Source organism: Rhipicephalus sanguineus, chromosome 8 (genome assembly GCF_013339695.2).
Source record: "Rhipicephalus sanguineus isolate Rsan-2018 chromosome 8, BIME_Rsan_1.4, whole genome shotgun sequence".
Taxonomy (NCBI): domain Eukaryota; kingdom Metazoa; phylum Arthropoda; class Arachnida; order Ixodida; family Ixodidae; genus Rhipicephalus; species Rhipicephalus sanguineus.
Window position 1 is genome coordinate 144,913,241 of NC_051183.1, and position 16,231 is coordinate 144,929,471.

Genomic DNA, 16,231 nt, shown 5'->3' on the forward strand with positions numbered 1-16,231 from the left:
GTGCGAACAGGGAGCATAACATACTAAAGGCACATAGATATATCCATAGAAGAATAAATGCACAAGTGAGCGCAGATGCAAGAATATAACTGGAGTGGCAAGGTACCCCAACGAAGTGAGTGTTACAGTACCTGATTGTTAGAGTACTCAGACAGACGATAGGCAGACAGACAAAGAACTTTATTGGTGGTCCTGAGGGACTCCAATGACCCCTTTTCAGTACTGATGCAAAATTTTGAAGGTGAGATTAACCTGCAGATAAATTTGTGTCAACACGCACACACACCTCATTTACAAATATGGCCTAGAACATACTTAAAATCAATTTTAATCTCATGATATTGACATCATGACATCAGCTGGTTTGTGTGGCTGCTATGCTCCTTGTGCACGCTTTCTTGTAGAGTTGTTAACACGGTGCTCATGTGTACGTGATGCCACACACTGCCAGATGCATCCCTGTTTTGTGTGCTAACATGGCCAGCTTCATTTATTAACCCCTCTGGATCCCACCTCCCTCAGTGCTCTCTGAAATCGAAACTGCGATTGGGCACTATGAAAACGTCTCAAACAATTAACCGTCACGCACTCGGGTAATAAGGTTGCAGCCAAGATACTGGATCGTTATGTCACTCATTGCAACAGAAAAAATGAGATGTCAAAGTTTTGTGTCAGTACTCCCTTAACATTATTTACTAACTCAATTTAAACTCTCGTGCACTTTGTTACTTTGATATGATGTAGAATGTGCAGTCATGCTGAATATGACTGCAACATGGGAGAGCGTGGCCTCATGCACTCGAAGACTTCGCATGGCTTCAGCTTGCCCTCATTTCCAGAACTCATTTAATGATGTTATCTGTACATGCGAGTTGCACCACGTTGAACTAAAACTTGAAACAGTGTAAACGTAATTGGCCTTGCTGAGTTTCTTCTGCTTGTGTAGCACACAAGGGTAGAGGAAGCTTTACAGGTTCTTAGTACTCGGAATGCAGTGAGAAATCCACACTGGCCTGAGCACTACCTCCCACTTTGTACTACCACTGAGGACTGAAGCTGCGATGCAGACACTAGCATTAGCTTTTTCATAGCGTCTACAGGGCAGCACAAGAGGTCCATTGAGCATAACTGCCCGTTCAACCAACAAACGCTTGCCACCCATTGAACTGTTCCATTTGCGAGTGTTCTCTTCGTACAATCACTTACTGTGCTGCATTTTACAATAATAAAAAGTACACTTGTTTTCTATTTTTTGTTCAACACATTTGCTCAAATCTGCAGTCTGAACAAATTGGACACATTTACACGGTTTCTTATCAGAGTCTTAAGCTTTGGATTGCAGCCTGAGTCATGCAATGAAGTTTATACATGCACAGCTTACTCTCCTCCACTTTTTTGGGAGTGGGAAGATAGACTGCTGTTTGAATTGTACCAGAAAGAAGTGTTGAAGTAGAGTAATTCACCAATACACAGATGTCTGTTACAGGTAGGGGTACTTGCCGCCAAGGACGTCAAAGGGAGGAAGGGTGACAATGGTGGAAATGAATCTGTGCTCCAAGCAGGTGTACAACGAGCTAAAAGCCATGAACATAACTGAAAATATCCACAAATCGAGCATTTTAAAAACTGCTAATAAAACATTTTGTTTGGCTTCATCTATCAAACATCTGGTCCTTTTTTTTATTGTTCTTTATTCTTCCTGCATCATTAAAAATGTGCTGCCATGGCTAGAATTCATAACTTCAAGCTGAGCATTCCGTTGCGACCACTACTGCATGTGTCTGCAGGTGCTCATTTTCTTGCGATCTTGAATAGGATATTTATTAAAAGTTGTCGGGGTGCTATCACCCCCTATAAAGTAGTTTGCGCCTAATGGCGCACAGTGCGTCTCGCGAATTTGCCGACAGTTAGCGTTAACAGCCACCGAACGAGAGGCGACGCTGTGAATCGCGCAGAGGCGCCGCCCTGTCGGCGAGGGTAGACCGGCATACAGAAAACAGCAGCGAGTCTCTCGGTGGTTTGAAGGTTGCTTAGCGTGTACTAGTTATGTGTTAGATTGGGCTGGCAAGCTCGTCGTATGTAAAAACAGGTTAATAAATGTACAGTGTTGGTTTGCTCAATGTGTGTGAATTGGTGTCCGTGTGTTCCGAGAGCGGAGCTCTCTGTAGACACCACAAGGTGCTAAGTGGCATTGCGTTTATTCTGCTCCCTTGTTTGGATTTATGATGCCCTTTCACTGGACTTGCACTTCTCTCTAATTGCAGACAATTTATATTCGTCCTGAGGAGTATACAAGGTGCATTGTAAATCTCAACCATTTTTCAAAGAAATGCAAACTTTGTATTCTTCTGTAGCTAACTGTCATTAAGCATTTCTATTTTTCCTGAAAATGTATTTCTTTGATGACAGCATAGCTGCATGGCTGCTGCATAATTATTTAGAATTAGTTTGCATAATGAAGATTAAGGAGTTGTATTCTTGATTTGCAAGAAGCATGGATATGGGCTAACTTGAACATATAACCAACTGTTTTCAAACATCCTCCCATGAAGTTTAACACTACTTGGCTGTTAATGTTCACTGGTGTCTTGTGGATTCACAATTCGAAAAAAATATTAGGAAGGCCCAGATAAACCACACTGCTAATATGTCATCAAGTCTGTGTCTGTGTTGAACCAGACATCCACATGAAAAAAACTAAGAGCAGGGTTTGTGCACAGTAGAATAAACACTGTGCTTCCTATGCATAGGAAAGCTGGTTTAGAGAAGAATTATTAAGTTCTACAGTTCCATGTTGCAAAACCTGTAATCTGATTATTAGGTGCACTGCTGTAAGTGAATCCCAAATTAATTTGACCTCCCTGTGTTTTATATAATCTGTTGAAATGCATTGGCACTAGCGCACTTATTACATTTTACACCCATCATAATGCAGCTGTTTTGGTTGAGAATCAATCCTGTGACCTCGTGGATAGCTGCACAACCATTGGCTCTGCTCATGTGGCAGGATAGAGAAGAATTGCACATCTTTCTTTCATATTTAAATAAATACAGCCACACTGACTCTGCAGGTTTTTAAAAATGTGCGCATGTATAGACCAGAAAAGCACGTAATTGTGACCATTGGTTTAGCGTCCTGTAGGAACAACCAGATACGCTCAGATGCTCCAATGCTGAATGCTAATTCATGTTTACTGTCTTCAACATCGGTATAAAAAGAAACCTCCTAGTGGTTAATGTAGGTGTGACCTGTTAATTTGTTGTGGACATGCAGCATAGGACACAACACGAGGTCAGAGTGAAATACGACTAAGACAGGCACTATTAATATGACTTCTCAGGTTGTTCAAACATCATTAATGAAATGCACAGGCTCGAACAGGATAAATACGGTGCTACTACGTATACATGCAACGAAGTGGACCTTACATACTAATATTTCAATTAATGGGTTCTATCACTGCGGAGGTCACCAGCAGTGCTTTTACTAGCTGATATGTTATCCCCTTCATGAGGTGCTAGAGAACATCTACACATTTGAATGAAATGATTGTCGTGATTGCTTATTTGAGGCATTTGTAATTACATCATTTGCAATGTGTTTTATAATCTGTCCAAATGCATGGTGATTGAAACAGGAACTGTTCAAGTGGAGGGCCAGTATTCCATTCATTATAGTGAAGTTCAATATGTTACGATGCCATTATGACATACCAAAGGGGATCTGAACATCTTGCAACAATCTTGACTTCAAAAGCATTTGAATTTCTGGACATATAACGTTCAGGTTTTAGCAGTTTGTTATAAATGGATTAGTAATACTAATATATGGGGTTATATGGGGCCAAAACCACAATATGATTATGAGGCATGCCGTAATCAGGGCTCCGGAAATATTGACCATCTGGTGTTCTCTAACGTGCACTGACATTGCACAGTACACGGGCCTCTAGCATTTCACCTTCATCGAAATGCAACCGCCACGGCCAGGATTGAAACTGCGACCTTTACACCACCGCAGTACAGTGGATAACATGGGCTTGAGGCCAGTGACAATGTTCAAGACCTAGGAAAGCAGTGCACTTTGTGTATGTTGTAGAAGGCTGTTTGAACTTATTGCCAAAGATTAGCAAAGCACTTTTTTAATCACAGCCAAGAAAAGCCTTGCCTTGATTTTCTACTTAGCCATCAAAGCCTCCTCGAGGATGTGAAAGCATCTAAGGATAACAATAGTTTGACTTCCTCTACTAATTGTAACCAGAGAAGCTTCTGATTTGTTGGAGGTGTACATATTGTGAAGTTGCAATGTATGGCTGCGAGACAGGTACGTCGAATTCTTTATTATGCTCTTAATGGTCATCAACTGTTAAGCCCCTACTGCTCTGCTCCGCTGTACATAGGCCTGCAAGCACAGAGACTTATGCAAGTACAAAATCTGCACATAGTGACAGGCTCCCTTTAATGCTGTCATCAGGTGCTCTCAGCTTTTACCAAGTGCACATAACTTGCTTGAAGCGCCGTAGAAATAGTTTTGTGCTTACTGGCCGCATGCTTTAGACAATTAAATACTTTTACTGTGCCATAATCAGTAGACATGAACACCATTGGGGTACTATTTAATAACCAGCTGATGAACCAGCTGTTGCCTTTATGTGGCTCCAAAATATCCTAGGCACGGCCTCCTTTTTTTCGTGTACCTCTTGTCATCCAGCGTTCACTTTCGCCTTTAATTTTTGCCTCGACCAATTCTGTACAACAGATTTTTTCTCTAAATATATTTCCCATATTTTCTTGACTACGCCCTGCGGCCGCTTCTCCTTTTCGCCCTTCTATGCCCCCGTGATGCTTCGCTTCGCTTCTTGATCGCTTCCCGGATTTCCTTGTTTCAACAACTTCTTGGCTTCCTCTTTCCTATCCAGCAAATATTTTTCTTCTCTTTCCCTATCTCTTTCATCATTAGATGTAACAGCTCACTATGCTCTCAGTCCTTGCCTGGTATTTTTGCCTACTTCTTTCTCGACTCTTGCGGCTTAGCTATTATTTGTTTGCCATTAAGTACGAGCTGCGAGACATTGATTCCACGCTCTTATTTTCAGTTTCGTATCCCATTTGTAATGTTATTCGTTTATGATCACTACCATAGCTTTGAATCCCTTCCTCGTCTATTCTCATTTCTCTCAGTTTGTCATAATTTCCTTCTGTCATGAAACAATAATCAATGTTCGATTGGCTGTTTTCGACTTCCCACGTGATCTGGCCGTCACATTTAGGCCCCGTGTTATCTCCAGACTATGTTGCTCGCAGAGATCTAGTAATAACTTCCCATTGGTGTCTGAATATCCGTCAAGGTCGTGTATGTGGGCATTCATGTCCCCTAGAAGGATGATTTCGGACCCATTACCAAATTCCTTAATATCCGCACTCATGCCAATCCACTATCTCCTGAATCTTTTCTCCCCAGTTATTCCCCATCCAGAAGTAGGCTACCCCAATCCTCGTTTCCTTTCCACCTACTGTGCCCGAAACCCAGAGGTGCTCTGAACACGTCTGTTTCACTATAACCCATGTGGTGCCACGGTGAATTAGCATTCCTACATTGCCACCTTTCCTTTCCGATATGATCCTGTTACACCCTTCCCAAACATAATATTCAATATATGGTGGCTCTTCCAAGTCTCTAAGGTGTGTTTCTGTAACCACATACACGCCCTCAACTGCTCCTCAATCTCTAACCGTTTTGCCTTCTTTCTGCCACCCTTCATGTTTATGTAACTAATTGCAACACGCGCCTTCCTTTTTCTTTTTTTTGCTAGGTGGCAGAGCTGGTAAGCCAGCACCACCACCTGGCGAATGCTGATTGAGTTCTTTCTTCCTTTACCTGCCACAGTGATCAAGTGGTTATGGCGCTCGACTGCTGACCCGAAGGTCGCGCAATCGAGTCTTGGCCGCCGCCGCCGCATTTCGATGGAGGCAAAATGCTAGAGGTCCGAGTACTTAGATTAATGTACTCATTAAAGAACACCAGGCGGTCTAAATTTCCGGAGCCCTCCCCTACGGCGTCCCTCGTAATCACATCGTAATTTTGGGACGTTACCTCTTTCTACTTCTTTGTCTTCTTCTGCCTCTCTCCTCCTTTCCCTTCTCTTTCCCACCCCTCGCTATGCTATACTGTACATATGGCTACCCTCTCACCTCCTCCTTTCCATCTTCCTCACCCTTACATCAGTCCTCCTTCCCCTCCCCATATAATTGTCAAAATACACTGTACAAGGCTATGCTATGCTTTACCTTTTCCCCTCCTTTCATTCCTGGTCACCCTCGTTTCCCTTTCCCATCCCTTTGCTATACTATACTATGCACGGCCATGCTAGGAGCTGCTTGGCACATACCCGCCGAATTTTCTTCAACACCGGCCTTACTTTGAGCTTAAACAGCTCCGCTGTTGAAAAAAACCATGCGCCCTAGGAAAGATGTACCTGCTGTATTTTGGTGGCAGTTGTGTGTATTATTACAACCTGTATTTTTTCATTACTAAGTATTAATTAATCAACTTTGCTTAGCCAATTCTTTCATTATTGCCTGAATCGATAAAATGTTAAGTTGTAGGCCGCCTTAGCATTTCGTTTCTGGTGAAATCTGCCAGGTTGTTTTTTCTCATGCCGCCACTCAAACGCTTGCAAGCGTTCTTTGTTCATACACGGCTGCATTCGTTCATCACCGCATTGTACAGGGCTTGAAGCTATTTCATGGACGCGTCAACGGTGAGTTTTCATGCCACATCTAACACAGAGTGTGAAGCCCTCTACAATGCAACGATGAAAGCAGGCGTGTACCAACCTTCTGACAAAACTTGTCGAATGTAGTGTGTGCTGCGTGCACACATGACTGGAAACGAAGAGGAAATTCATGCCTTATAATAAAGTAAATGCATTCAACTCAATTGAGCCGCTATAAAATGGCAGAATTTTCACGGCAGCTGAGAGAGTCTCATACCACATTTATCCCGGCAGCCGCCTCCCATGGGCTATGTAAAATGACATCACTAGGATGGATTGCAGTTTTGGTGGAGCGGCAGAGCATCCTTTTCCAATGTGGAATGTAATGGTTCAACTCCCAGTGCTGCACCGCATTCAATGTCATTTCCAACGTGGACACAGGTATCCCAGCCTGGTGCATAGTAATGTGAATAATCACGCTGACATAGGCCTGAACAGGGGCAGGGTGCCCCTCCTAATCACCTGAGGGGACACCCATGTCTGTCCCATACCTTGACTCAGTCAAACATGTCCCGTCATTGTTTTAAGTGCAAGGTTATAGTCAGGCAGGTTTTCGACAATAACCATGGCCAGTGCCTCCTCTATTTTTCAGTGCCTGGGCGAACGCTCTCCTCGGGTCGTCGTGCGCGCGCTCCGCGTCTGCTCGCCACTGCCGCGTGGTGGCGCTGTGCAAGTAGACTACACGAAGCTGGCGCTGAACGGCCGCACGTATCACGAAGCTCACGAATTCGTGTTCGCATCCGAATTTAATTCCATTTGTGCTTCTTGCAGGCTTTCACAGGTACAGGGGATGGAAAGAAACGCGAACATAGCGGCGCGCTGTTTTCATCGCGCTGTAACCGTCGTGGCAATAAAAAGATGCTAGATGGTCTTTTATTGTGTCATGGATGACGTCGTCTTTTCATCAATCAGCCAGGCTATAACCACTTGAAAATAGATGTGAAACAGCAAAGAATGCAGATGCCGCATGTTCGCGTGTCTTTCCATCCCTGCTGTACGTATTCCGCAGGCAGTCTGTCAGGCCATGCTGCCGATTCGATAATTGCACTCGAGTTTGATAGTATTCGCGTTTTATTTTCTATTTCAGGCTATTGCAACCGCCCCATTGCCTTAGTATGTCATATTGTTGTGTTCCACTCTGCAAATGGAACTGAAAGAAATTACGATTGCCTTTTTTTATTTCCCTTTATTGATAAAGAAATCCCACAGAGTCCCTTATGCATTCATCTAAGACGACTGAAAGGCGAAAGCCATCTCCTTTTTCTTCTAGTCAATGTATTGAACATTCCCAGCCTCCCTCCGAGATATTTCTGCGCCTAACACGGTTTCTTACAGCCTCAAGGATCGGAGGCAGCGCAAGCTTTCTGCACATCAGCGGAGGCATGTGCTGCCTCCGTGATCGGCCCATTTTGACCAAGCGAAGATGTAATATGACGACGTCACGTTGTGTGACGTCACGATGATATCACAAAATTTTGTTATCTGTGACGTCATATGATGTCATCACGTAATTATTTTTTGCATCACTCGCGTTCACGCCGGCGACGGCCAATTTTCGCGTTTGATGAGGCATCTATAAGGCTTTTGCCTTAATACACTATGCGGCTGTCGTTCCATGAAATTCTAGCTGTCGCTGGTATTCAGGAGATGTGGCTTGAAGTAATTAGGTGGGATAATTGGTCTCCTAATACACCTTCAAACTACACTAGAATATGCAGCCGTCGTTTACGACTCGAAGATTTCATAGAATATAAGAAGTGGCGGCTTAAGAAGGATGCAGTAGTGTCACTCTTTGCAGTCTACCATTCACATTTGTAGCCCAAGGTAACAACTGAACCAAGCATGGCAAGTATCCCTAAACGTGACCGTGTTGCGTCCAAACAGTCAACGAATGCATGTAGACCAGTAGCAACACTGCCTCGCGATCGCCGCCATGTGCATGCAGCGCTGACATTAGGTTCGAGCTGAAGAATTGGAGCCCATGGACACCACATACGCTACCGGCGAAACAACCGACAATCATTATGCACAGTGTCACAATAAATGAGTGCACGAGGCTGAGCATGCTGCTCCATGCGACAAAAGCGTCCAGGTCGACAGCCATTCGGCCTCTACTTTGCTCACTACCGAAAAGGCCAAATGGAAGAGAAAAGAAAGAGAGCTGAGGAGACAGATAGTGAGGCTACAACAATCCGTCGACAAATACCAAGACGAGCTCAAGCAACTGACAACAGGCCGCGCCATTTTTCACGCCTTTCAGATTGGCTCAAGTTGAGAGTCGGCACTACGACATTATACTCGAACGACAGCGTCTGTTCACACACGTCGGTCAGTGTTGCAGGAAGCGCGCGGCTTATGTAGTGGTTTTTGTTTGTTTTTCGCACCACCACGATTTAACTGGTTCAAGCTCTGAATTGGTGGAATCAGTTGGCATAGTTCTTTTTCTGGCACCAGCTGTTGCTTTCTCCTGTCGTGGCAACAAACGTAATTCTCAAAAGCTTTACGAAGGGAACGGGCAATTACGTATATCTCTGGAAGCAGTCTAGTGACATTTCATGTTATTTAGCGCATGAACTCCAAGCTTGCGTGTAGTGTGCTACACCAGTAGACGGTAGCACGCATCGGAGAACTTTAAACGCCCAAGCTTTCAGTATTAGCTCTTGGCAAATGCTGCTTTCGAAAATCGACTTTCAGACAGTCAAAAACCGCCTCTCAGTCAAGCGAACGTAACGGTGAAAAAACAAATTTTCCGCGCATCACTGGCATGCGCTTTCTGGTATCGGGCTAGCAGACGACGCGCGAGCGTCTCGATCAAATAACCGCGAAAGACACATGCCTTCGAAATTGGCTGGCTGCCCAGAATGACAAGTGCTTCTTGATTCCAGTTTACAAGTTTTCATTATACTTTAAACAACGCGAATACAGCCGAAAACTGAACCATACAGCAGCTTCGAATGCAGCCACGGCATTCGTTTCCGCGAGCGACGATGCGACAGCTTGTCTACTACGGTGGCGGCGCCCGGCGGCTAACCGCCGCACTAACGCCGACGGACGGATCCCATTGCGCTCCGCTCCTTCGCCCAGGCACAGAAAAATAGAGGAGGCGCTGCCATGGCTAAGGACCCTTGATGTTGCATTAGAAAAACTGCTTACTTTCCCTCTGGAAAGCCGAGGACCAAAGGCAGGCCATTATGAGAAGCGTGTCATTGCTTCATTTGCCTTTACTCATCTAGTGCCAGGCTTGTTTGCTTTTGGACTCGACTCGACCAACAAGAGGGGGGGAGGAAGGGGTACTGCAGTGAGAGTTTGAGCCCCCCCCCCCCTGCGCTCTCTCTAAGGTTGAATCCTGCACTTTGAAAACTTTTCAGCGCGAACGGGACGGAGCACAAAGAAGAGGACACAAGACGAGCACTGTCTAACAACTGAAGTTTATTGAAAAAATTCAAGTACCACACAACCCAACAACGCATGCGCAGAAGTTACCTGTAGTCAAAGAACTCATTAAGCTTACGTAGTTCACAATCTAAAAGGCAAACGGACGGCTCAGATATGCAATCATCTCCGGCATCTTTAATGCAGAGTGCTTCCGCGAGTTCCCGTGCCCTTTTATTTCTATGTTTGTGCAAGATGACAGTGTTGTCAAAGAACGGTTTACGTCCACACGCCCTACAATGTGTCGAAAGGTGTGACGTCGGCGTTCCCCTTAAGGTGCTATGGTGCTGGCGGAGCCTTTCGTTCACACATTTACCCGACTGGCCTATATACACCTTGCGCGGGAGAGGGGGATCCTACAGATCACACCAACAGAGCATGAATCGGGGGGGTTGCGATGCTTCACCGTGCAACCCACACCCGAAGTCCCTCTAGCCTTGTTTTCAATCGCAGCACAAGCTTTACCAACTTTTTGGTTTGACGAAAAGAGAACATCGACGTCAAAACTTTTTGCTATCTTCTTAAATCGATGAGACAGCCGGTGCACGTAAGGCATGACAGCATATCTCCTGGGCTTATCATCTGGTCCACTGGTTGCAACTTGGCGGGATTTGCACTTCTTGATTAGTCTTTCCGAGGCTGACACAAGAACATGTGAAGGGAACCCAGCAATAGTTAGTCGATCAACTTGCTGCCGAAAGCTATCCTGACATTTGTGTATGCAGGACTTTTTCAAAGCAGAATGTAAGGAATCCTGCACATGCTTATCATAGGTCGGCAAACTCACTCAGACTCACATAGGACCATGAGTCTGAGTCAGAGTGAGCCCGAGACAGTAATGTCTTGGTGAGCGTGACTCTCAGTGAGTCCGGTTGAGAAAAATTTCAGTGAGTGAGTGCGAGTGCATCTGGTTAAAGAAAATATTGGTGAGTCTGAGTCCGAGTGAGCTCTAAGCGCAAGATATATTTCTTGAATGGGTCAGAGTGAACTCCACACTTTTTTGTCGACCTATGGTCCTATCTATTCATCTTCAGCCTTATATCAACTCATGTATACAGAAGTTTATTCACACATATTTCGACACACTAGCGTTCATACGCCACCGCAATATTTATTTCACGGGAAGTTCCCAATAAAAATGTCTCATGTGAGTCAAGTCTTTCATAAAAATGTCCTTGCTGGATTGCAACCATTGATAACTCGTATTTGAAGGTACAAGTTCAAACGATGTCACTTTGAGCACCGATTACGGGAGATATTGGAGTAAAATGGCATTGGCAGCATGATCAAAAAAGCTAATTTTACGCTAAAGCACTCATGAGTCGACTCACTCAGACTCAGATCGGGATGTGACTCCGAGTCTCAGTGAGTCTGGGAGAGTAATATTGTTACGTGAGTGACGAGTCGCTTTTACAAGTCGTTATTCACACGATATATTTGCAAGAGCGGCTGCAGCGCTGACCAGACCGGCTCCGAGCTCGAGCAGCTAGCGACCTTCGTCCTCTTCGTCAGGCGCACACGCGCGTCGACCATATGAATTCCGGCAGCCTACATGTAGCATAACCCCCGGCGGCAAAGGCGCCGTCTCGGCGCATCTAGACGTCAACGTCATTGGGCGAGTGGTACTGCTTCAGGCGTGCGACGTGTACGATGTCGCTGGCATGCGGGGTGGATGAAGACGGCGAGGCAGCAGGAGCGATTTCATAGGTGACGGGAGTCACCGCACGAAGCACTCGGTATGGCCCTGTGTACCGAGAGAGCAGTTTGTCGGACAGGCCAACGTGCCGGGTCGGAGACCACAGCAGAACCAAAGAACCGGGCGAAAAGTGTACGTCGCGGTGTCGTTGATCATACCGACGGCGTTGGTTCTCTTGGGAGGTCAGAAGGCGAGTACGAGCGGCTTCGCGTGCATGAGCGGCCCGGCTGATGGCGTCCAGGGCGTATTCAGTGGTCGGAGCTGCTGGCAACGGAATGACTGTATCGAGGGACAATGTGGGTTTGCGGCCGAACAGCAGGAAAAATGGGGAGTAACCAGCCGTGTCATGGCACGAGGAATTGTAGGCAAATGTCACGTACGGTAGAGCAAGGTCCCAGTCGGAGTGGTCTGAGGAGACATACTTTGAAAGCATGTCGGTTAGGGTTCGATTCAGACGCTCCGTGAGGCCATTCGTTTGCGGATGGTACGACGTAGTGAGCTTGTGCCGTGTTTCACATGAACGCAGGATGTCCGCTATGACTCTCGATAGAAATGTGCGGCCACGGTCCGTGAGCAGCTGGCGTGGAGCACCGTGTTGCAAGATCACGTCGCGCAGAAGGAAATCGGCGACATCTGTGGCGCAGCTTGTTGGAAGAGCTCGTGTGATGGCGTAGCGTGTGGCGTAGTCTGTGGCCACAGCTATCCACCTGTTGCCAGCAGAAGACAGGGGAAAAGGGCCGAGTAGGTCCAAGCCGACGCGAAAGAAGGGTTCAGACGAAATGTCGAGGGGTTGAAGGCACCCAGCCGGAAGCGTCGACGGTGTTTTGCGGCGTTGGCATTTCTCACACGCCGCGACGTATCGTCTGACGGAGCGTGCGAGACCTGGCCAATAGAAGCGACGGCGGATTCGGTCGTATGTGAGGGACACACCAAGGTGACCGGCAGTTGGAACGTCGTGAAGTTCGTGGAGTACAGCCGAGCGGAGGTGTTTGGGTACAACAAGCAGCAGAAATGGTCCGTCTGGATGAAAGTTACACGTCCTTTTTCGTCCTTTTTCGGACGTGCAAAGGATACACGTCCTTTTTCGTAATTCGATTTAGATGCCGGTAATCGATGCAGAAACGCCACGTGTTGTCTTTCTTTTTAACCAGGACGACGGGTGACGCCCAAGGGCTTGATGAGGGCTCAATAATGCCTTTAGCTAACATCTTGTTTACTTCTTCTTGAATAATCTGGCGCTCCGATACGGACACCCGATACGGTCGACGGTGAATGGGAACAGCATCACCTGTGTTGATACGGTGCTGCACAAGAGAAGTTTGGCCGAGTGGTCGATTGTCAAGGTCGAAGATCTCGCGGTAAGAAGCCAAAAGGCGGATGAGGGCAGCTGATTGCGCTGGGGGGAGGTCTGGGGCAATCATGGGGCGTAATGCCATGTCGAGGCTTGTGGCATCGGGTGGGCGACAAGGAAGATTGGAGCATACGTCTGCTGCAAAAGAGGTGACGTAGTCATCGGCTAAGGACCGCAACGTGGCGATTAAGATGCCTTGAGGGAGGACTTGCTTCGTGAAGCCGAAATTTATGACGGGGAGATGTACCCGGTTAGCGGCTACAGTAATGACGCAGTGAGGCACAGTGATGTCACGTGCCAGGAGTACATCAGTAATCGGCGTGACGACGTAGTGCCCATCCAACACGGATGAAGTCGTTGTGAATTTGGCGAATGTTAGGGCTTTAGGCGGTAGGCGGATGAAATCCGTGGTGCAGAGGCTGTGTGGAAGGTCGGGGTGAATATCTGGCTGAAGAGGAAGGTCCAAGCAAAGAGTACCAGCGGAACAGTCTATCAGGGCAGAATGGGTCGATAGGAAGTCCATCCCTAGGATGAGGTCATGAGGACAATTATGGAGCACCGTGAATAGGACAGGAACGTAACGGTCGGCGATGCTTATGCGAGCTGTACACATTCCAGTGACAGGAACAGTTCCGCCATCGGCGACGCGTACAGCTTTTGTAGTAGCAGGCGTGAGGACTTTCTTCAGTCGGCGACAAAGGCGAGCACTGATTATGGACACGTGAGCTCCAGTATCGACTAGAGCCGTCAAAGAAATACCGTCCACATGCACATCGATGAGGTTCTTGTTCGTAGGAAGCGTCAACGGAGGATTTGGTTCAGAAGGAGATGATGCAGCACTACCTCCAGGAGCTGCACGATCTAGTTTTCCGTTGGGTACGATGCAAAGTTGGGCGGCGAGGGGTGGCGGCGTGGTTGGGGCGACGGGGAACGACGGCGTTGAGGGGACGGTGAACGAGCAGGAGGGCGGCTGTTAGGTGTGTCACAAGTAGGGTCCGTACGGCTGGGAGGATACCGGCGAAGATCTTCATATGGGCGGGAAGGCGAGAAAAGTGGGGTCCTATAGGGCGGCGTCCAAGTGGCGCGGCAGTAGCGGGAGACATGACCAACGCGGTGGCACCGGAAGCAGATTGGTCTGTCGTCGGGAGTTCGCCATTCCGCTGGGTTGCGAGATCGTGGAGGAACGAATGGGTCACTTCGAGATGCATTCATGGGCATTGGTCGGGACGAGGGGCGAGAGACCGGGCAGGCGACAGGGAACCCGAGGTTGGCGAATTCTTGTCGTACGACCGCCTGAATAACGGAGACCGCGGGGGTTGGTTGTATAGTGGCATGGTCGAAAGGAGAGGGCTGGAACGACGCTGGACTTGCCGCTTCAAGTTCCCGTCGAACTATACGCGTTACACACCGCTCAAAGGGCGGTGTAGCGGCGGAATCGGAGCAGGTGGACGTGGCAGCCGTGTTTGGCAACCGAGAAAATTGAGGGTGCACACGACGGCTTTTGGCCGTTTCGAAACGGCGGCATTCTTGAATGATGCGGTCGATAGTCGAGACGTTGGTGTAGACCAGCAAATGAAAAGCGTCGTCCGCGATGCCTTTCAAAACGTGACCCACTTTGTCAGCTTCGGGCATTGCCTCGTCCACTTTCCGGCAAAGAGCAAGCACTTCTTGTATGTAGGAGACATACGACTCAGTAGGCGACTGGACACGGGTAGCGAGCTCTTGTCGTGCAGCTGCGTGGCGACCGGTCGGGTTCCCAAAGATGTCACGTAGCTTCTCCTTGAATGTGTCCCAGCTGGTGAGCTCGGTCTCATGTGTTTCGTACCAGATGCGCGGGGTTCCGTCCAAGTAGAAGAGAACATTAGCGAGCATCATGGTAGGGTCCCACCGATGAGTTTGACTGACCCGTTCATACAGGCGAAGCCAGTAGTCAACGTCGAGGCCAGGTTGCGCGGAGAATGTCCCGGGGTCGCGGGGGGTGGGGACCGCGACAAAGGTTGTCGTAGGAGCCGCAGATGGAGATGGGGACGGGTTGTCATTGGAAGCCATGGCGAGACGCTGAATGACGCGGCCACTGCGGAGCTGCGTGGTGAGGACGGGGAACGTTCCACCTCCACCAAATATGTTACGTGAGTGACGAGTCGCTTTTACAAGTCGTTATTCACACGATATATTTGCAAGAGCGGCTGCAGCGCTGACCAGACCGGCTCCGAGCTCGAGCAGCTAGCGACCTTCGTCCTCTTCGTCGGGCGCACACGCGCGTCGACCATATGAATTCCGGCAGCCTACATGTAGCAATATCTTGGCGAGTTTGAGTCTGAGTGAGTCTGGCTGAGAAAAAGTTTAGTGAGTCTCGGTCCGAGTGAGTCCGGTTGAAGAAAATATTGGTCAGTCTGAGTCCGAGTGAGTCCTAAGAGCAAGATATGCTTCTTGAGCGAGTCTAATTGAGCCCTAATTTTTTTGCCGACGTACGATGCTTATGCATGTTGAAAAGGTGGTCTCTGCTTTCTGCTCTCTTCTAAAATTTATCCAACACTCCACACCCAGAATTCTGCGACGTGCTTACTGTATAGCAGAAATAAGATTCTTTCCCAACCCCAAAGTTGCTTATCAGAAGACAGTGGCTTCTCCTTTTGCGAGTTCTTAATTTCACCCCCCCTTCCCTCATCGAATAGAAAGTTACCGTGCACTCCTCTCCCTCCTTTCTATCCCACTTCAAGAGGAATCATGCAATTATGACTTGGAAAAATCCAGCATTTTACTAAAACACCAAGAAAGAGACCTGGAGGAGCCTTCTTTCAGCATTTTACAAAATATTCATGAAGATGATTTTGAAGAAGAGCCACACTTGTCTTTCATAAACAGAGAGAACAAGCTGGCTCCAGGAAAGGGTAATAATAATAATTGGTGGGATTTAATATCCCGAAACCGCAATATTGTCACGTGGTCTTGACGTCGATGAAGACAGCAGCTGGT

The 16,231-nt window shown here is 47.4% G+C and overlaps 1 protein-coding gene and 1 long non-coding RNA gene across 2 annotated transcripts in view; one reads left to right on the plus strand and one right to left on the minus strand.

Moving 5' to 3' along the window:
- The window catches only part of LOC119402378 (uncharacterized), a 31,777-nt gene extending 30,135 nt beyond the window's left edge, over positions 1-1,642 (plus strand). Inside the window, exon 3 of the long non-coding RNA XR_007417242.1 lies at positions 1,487-1,642. This is a non-coding gene — a long non-coding RNA (uncharacterized LOC119402378). The remainder of the gene's footprint in view (positions 1-1,486) is intronic.
- Positions 1-16,231, minus strand: part of LOC119402377 (arginine and glutamate-rich protein 1-B) — a 115,380-nt gene that overhangs the window by 90,686 nt on the left and 8,463 nt on the right. The gene's annotated exons all lie outside the window — the stretch shown is intronic.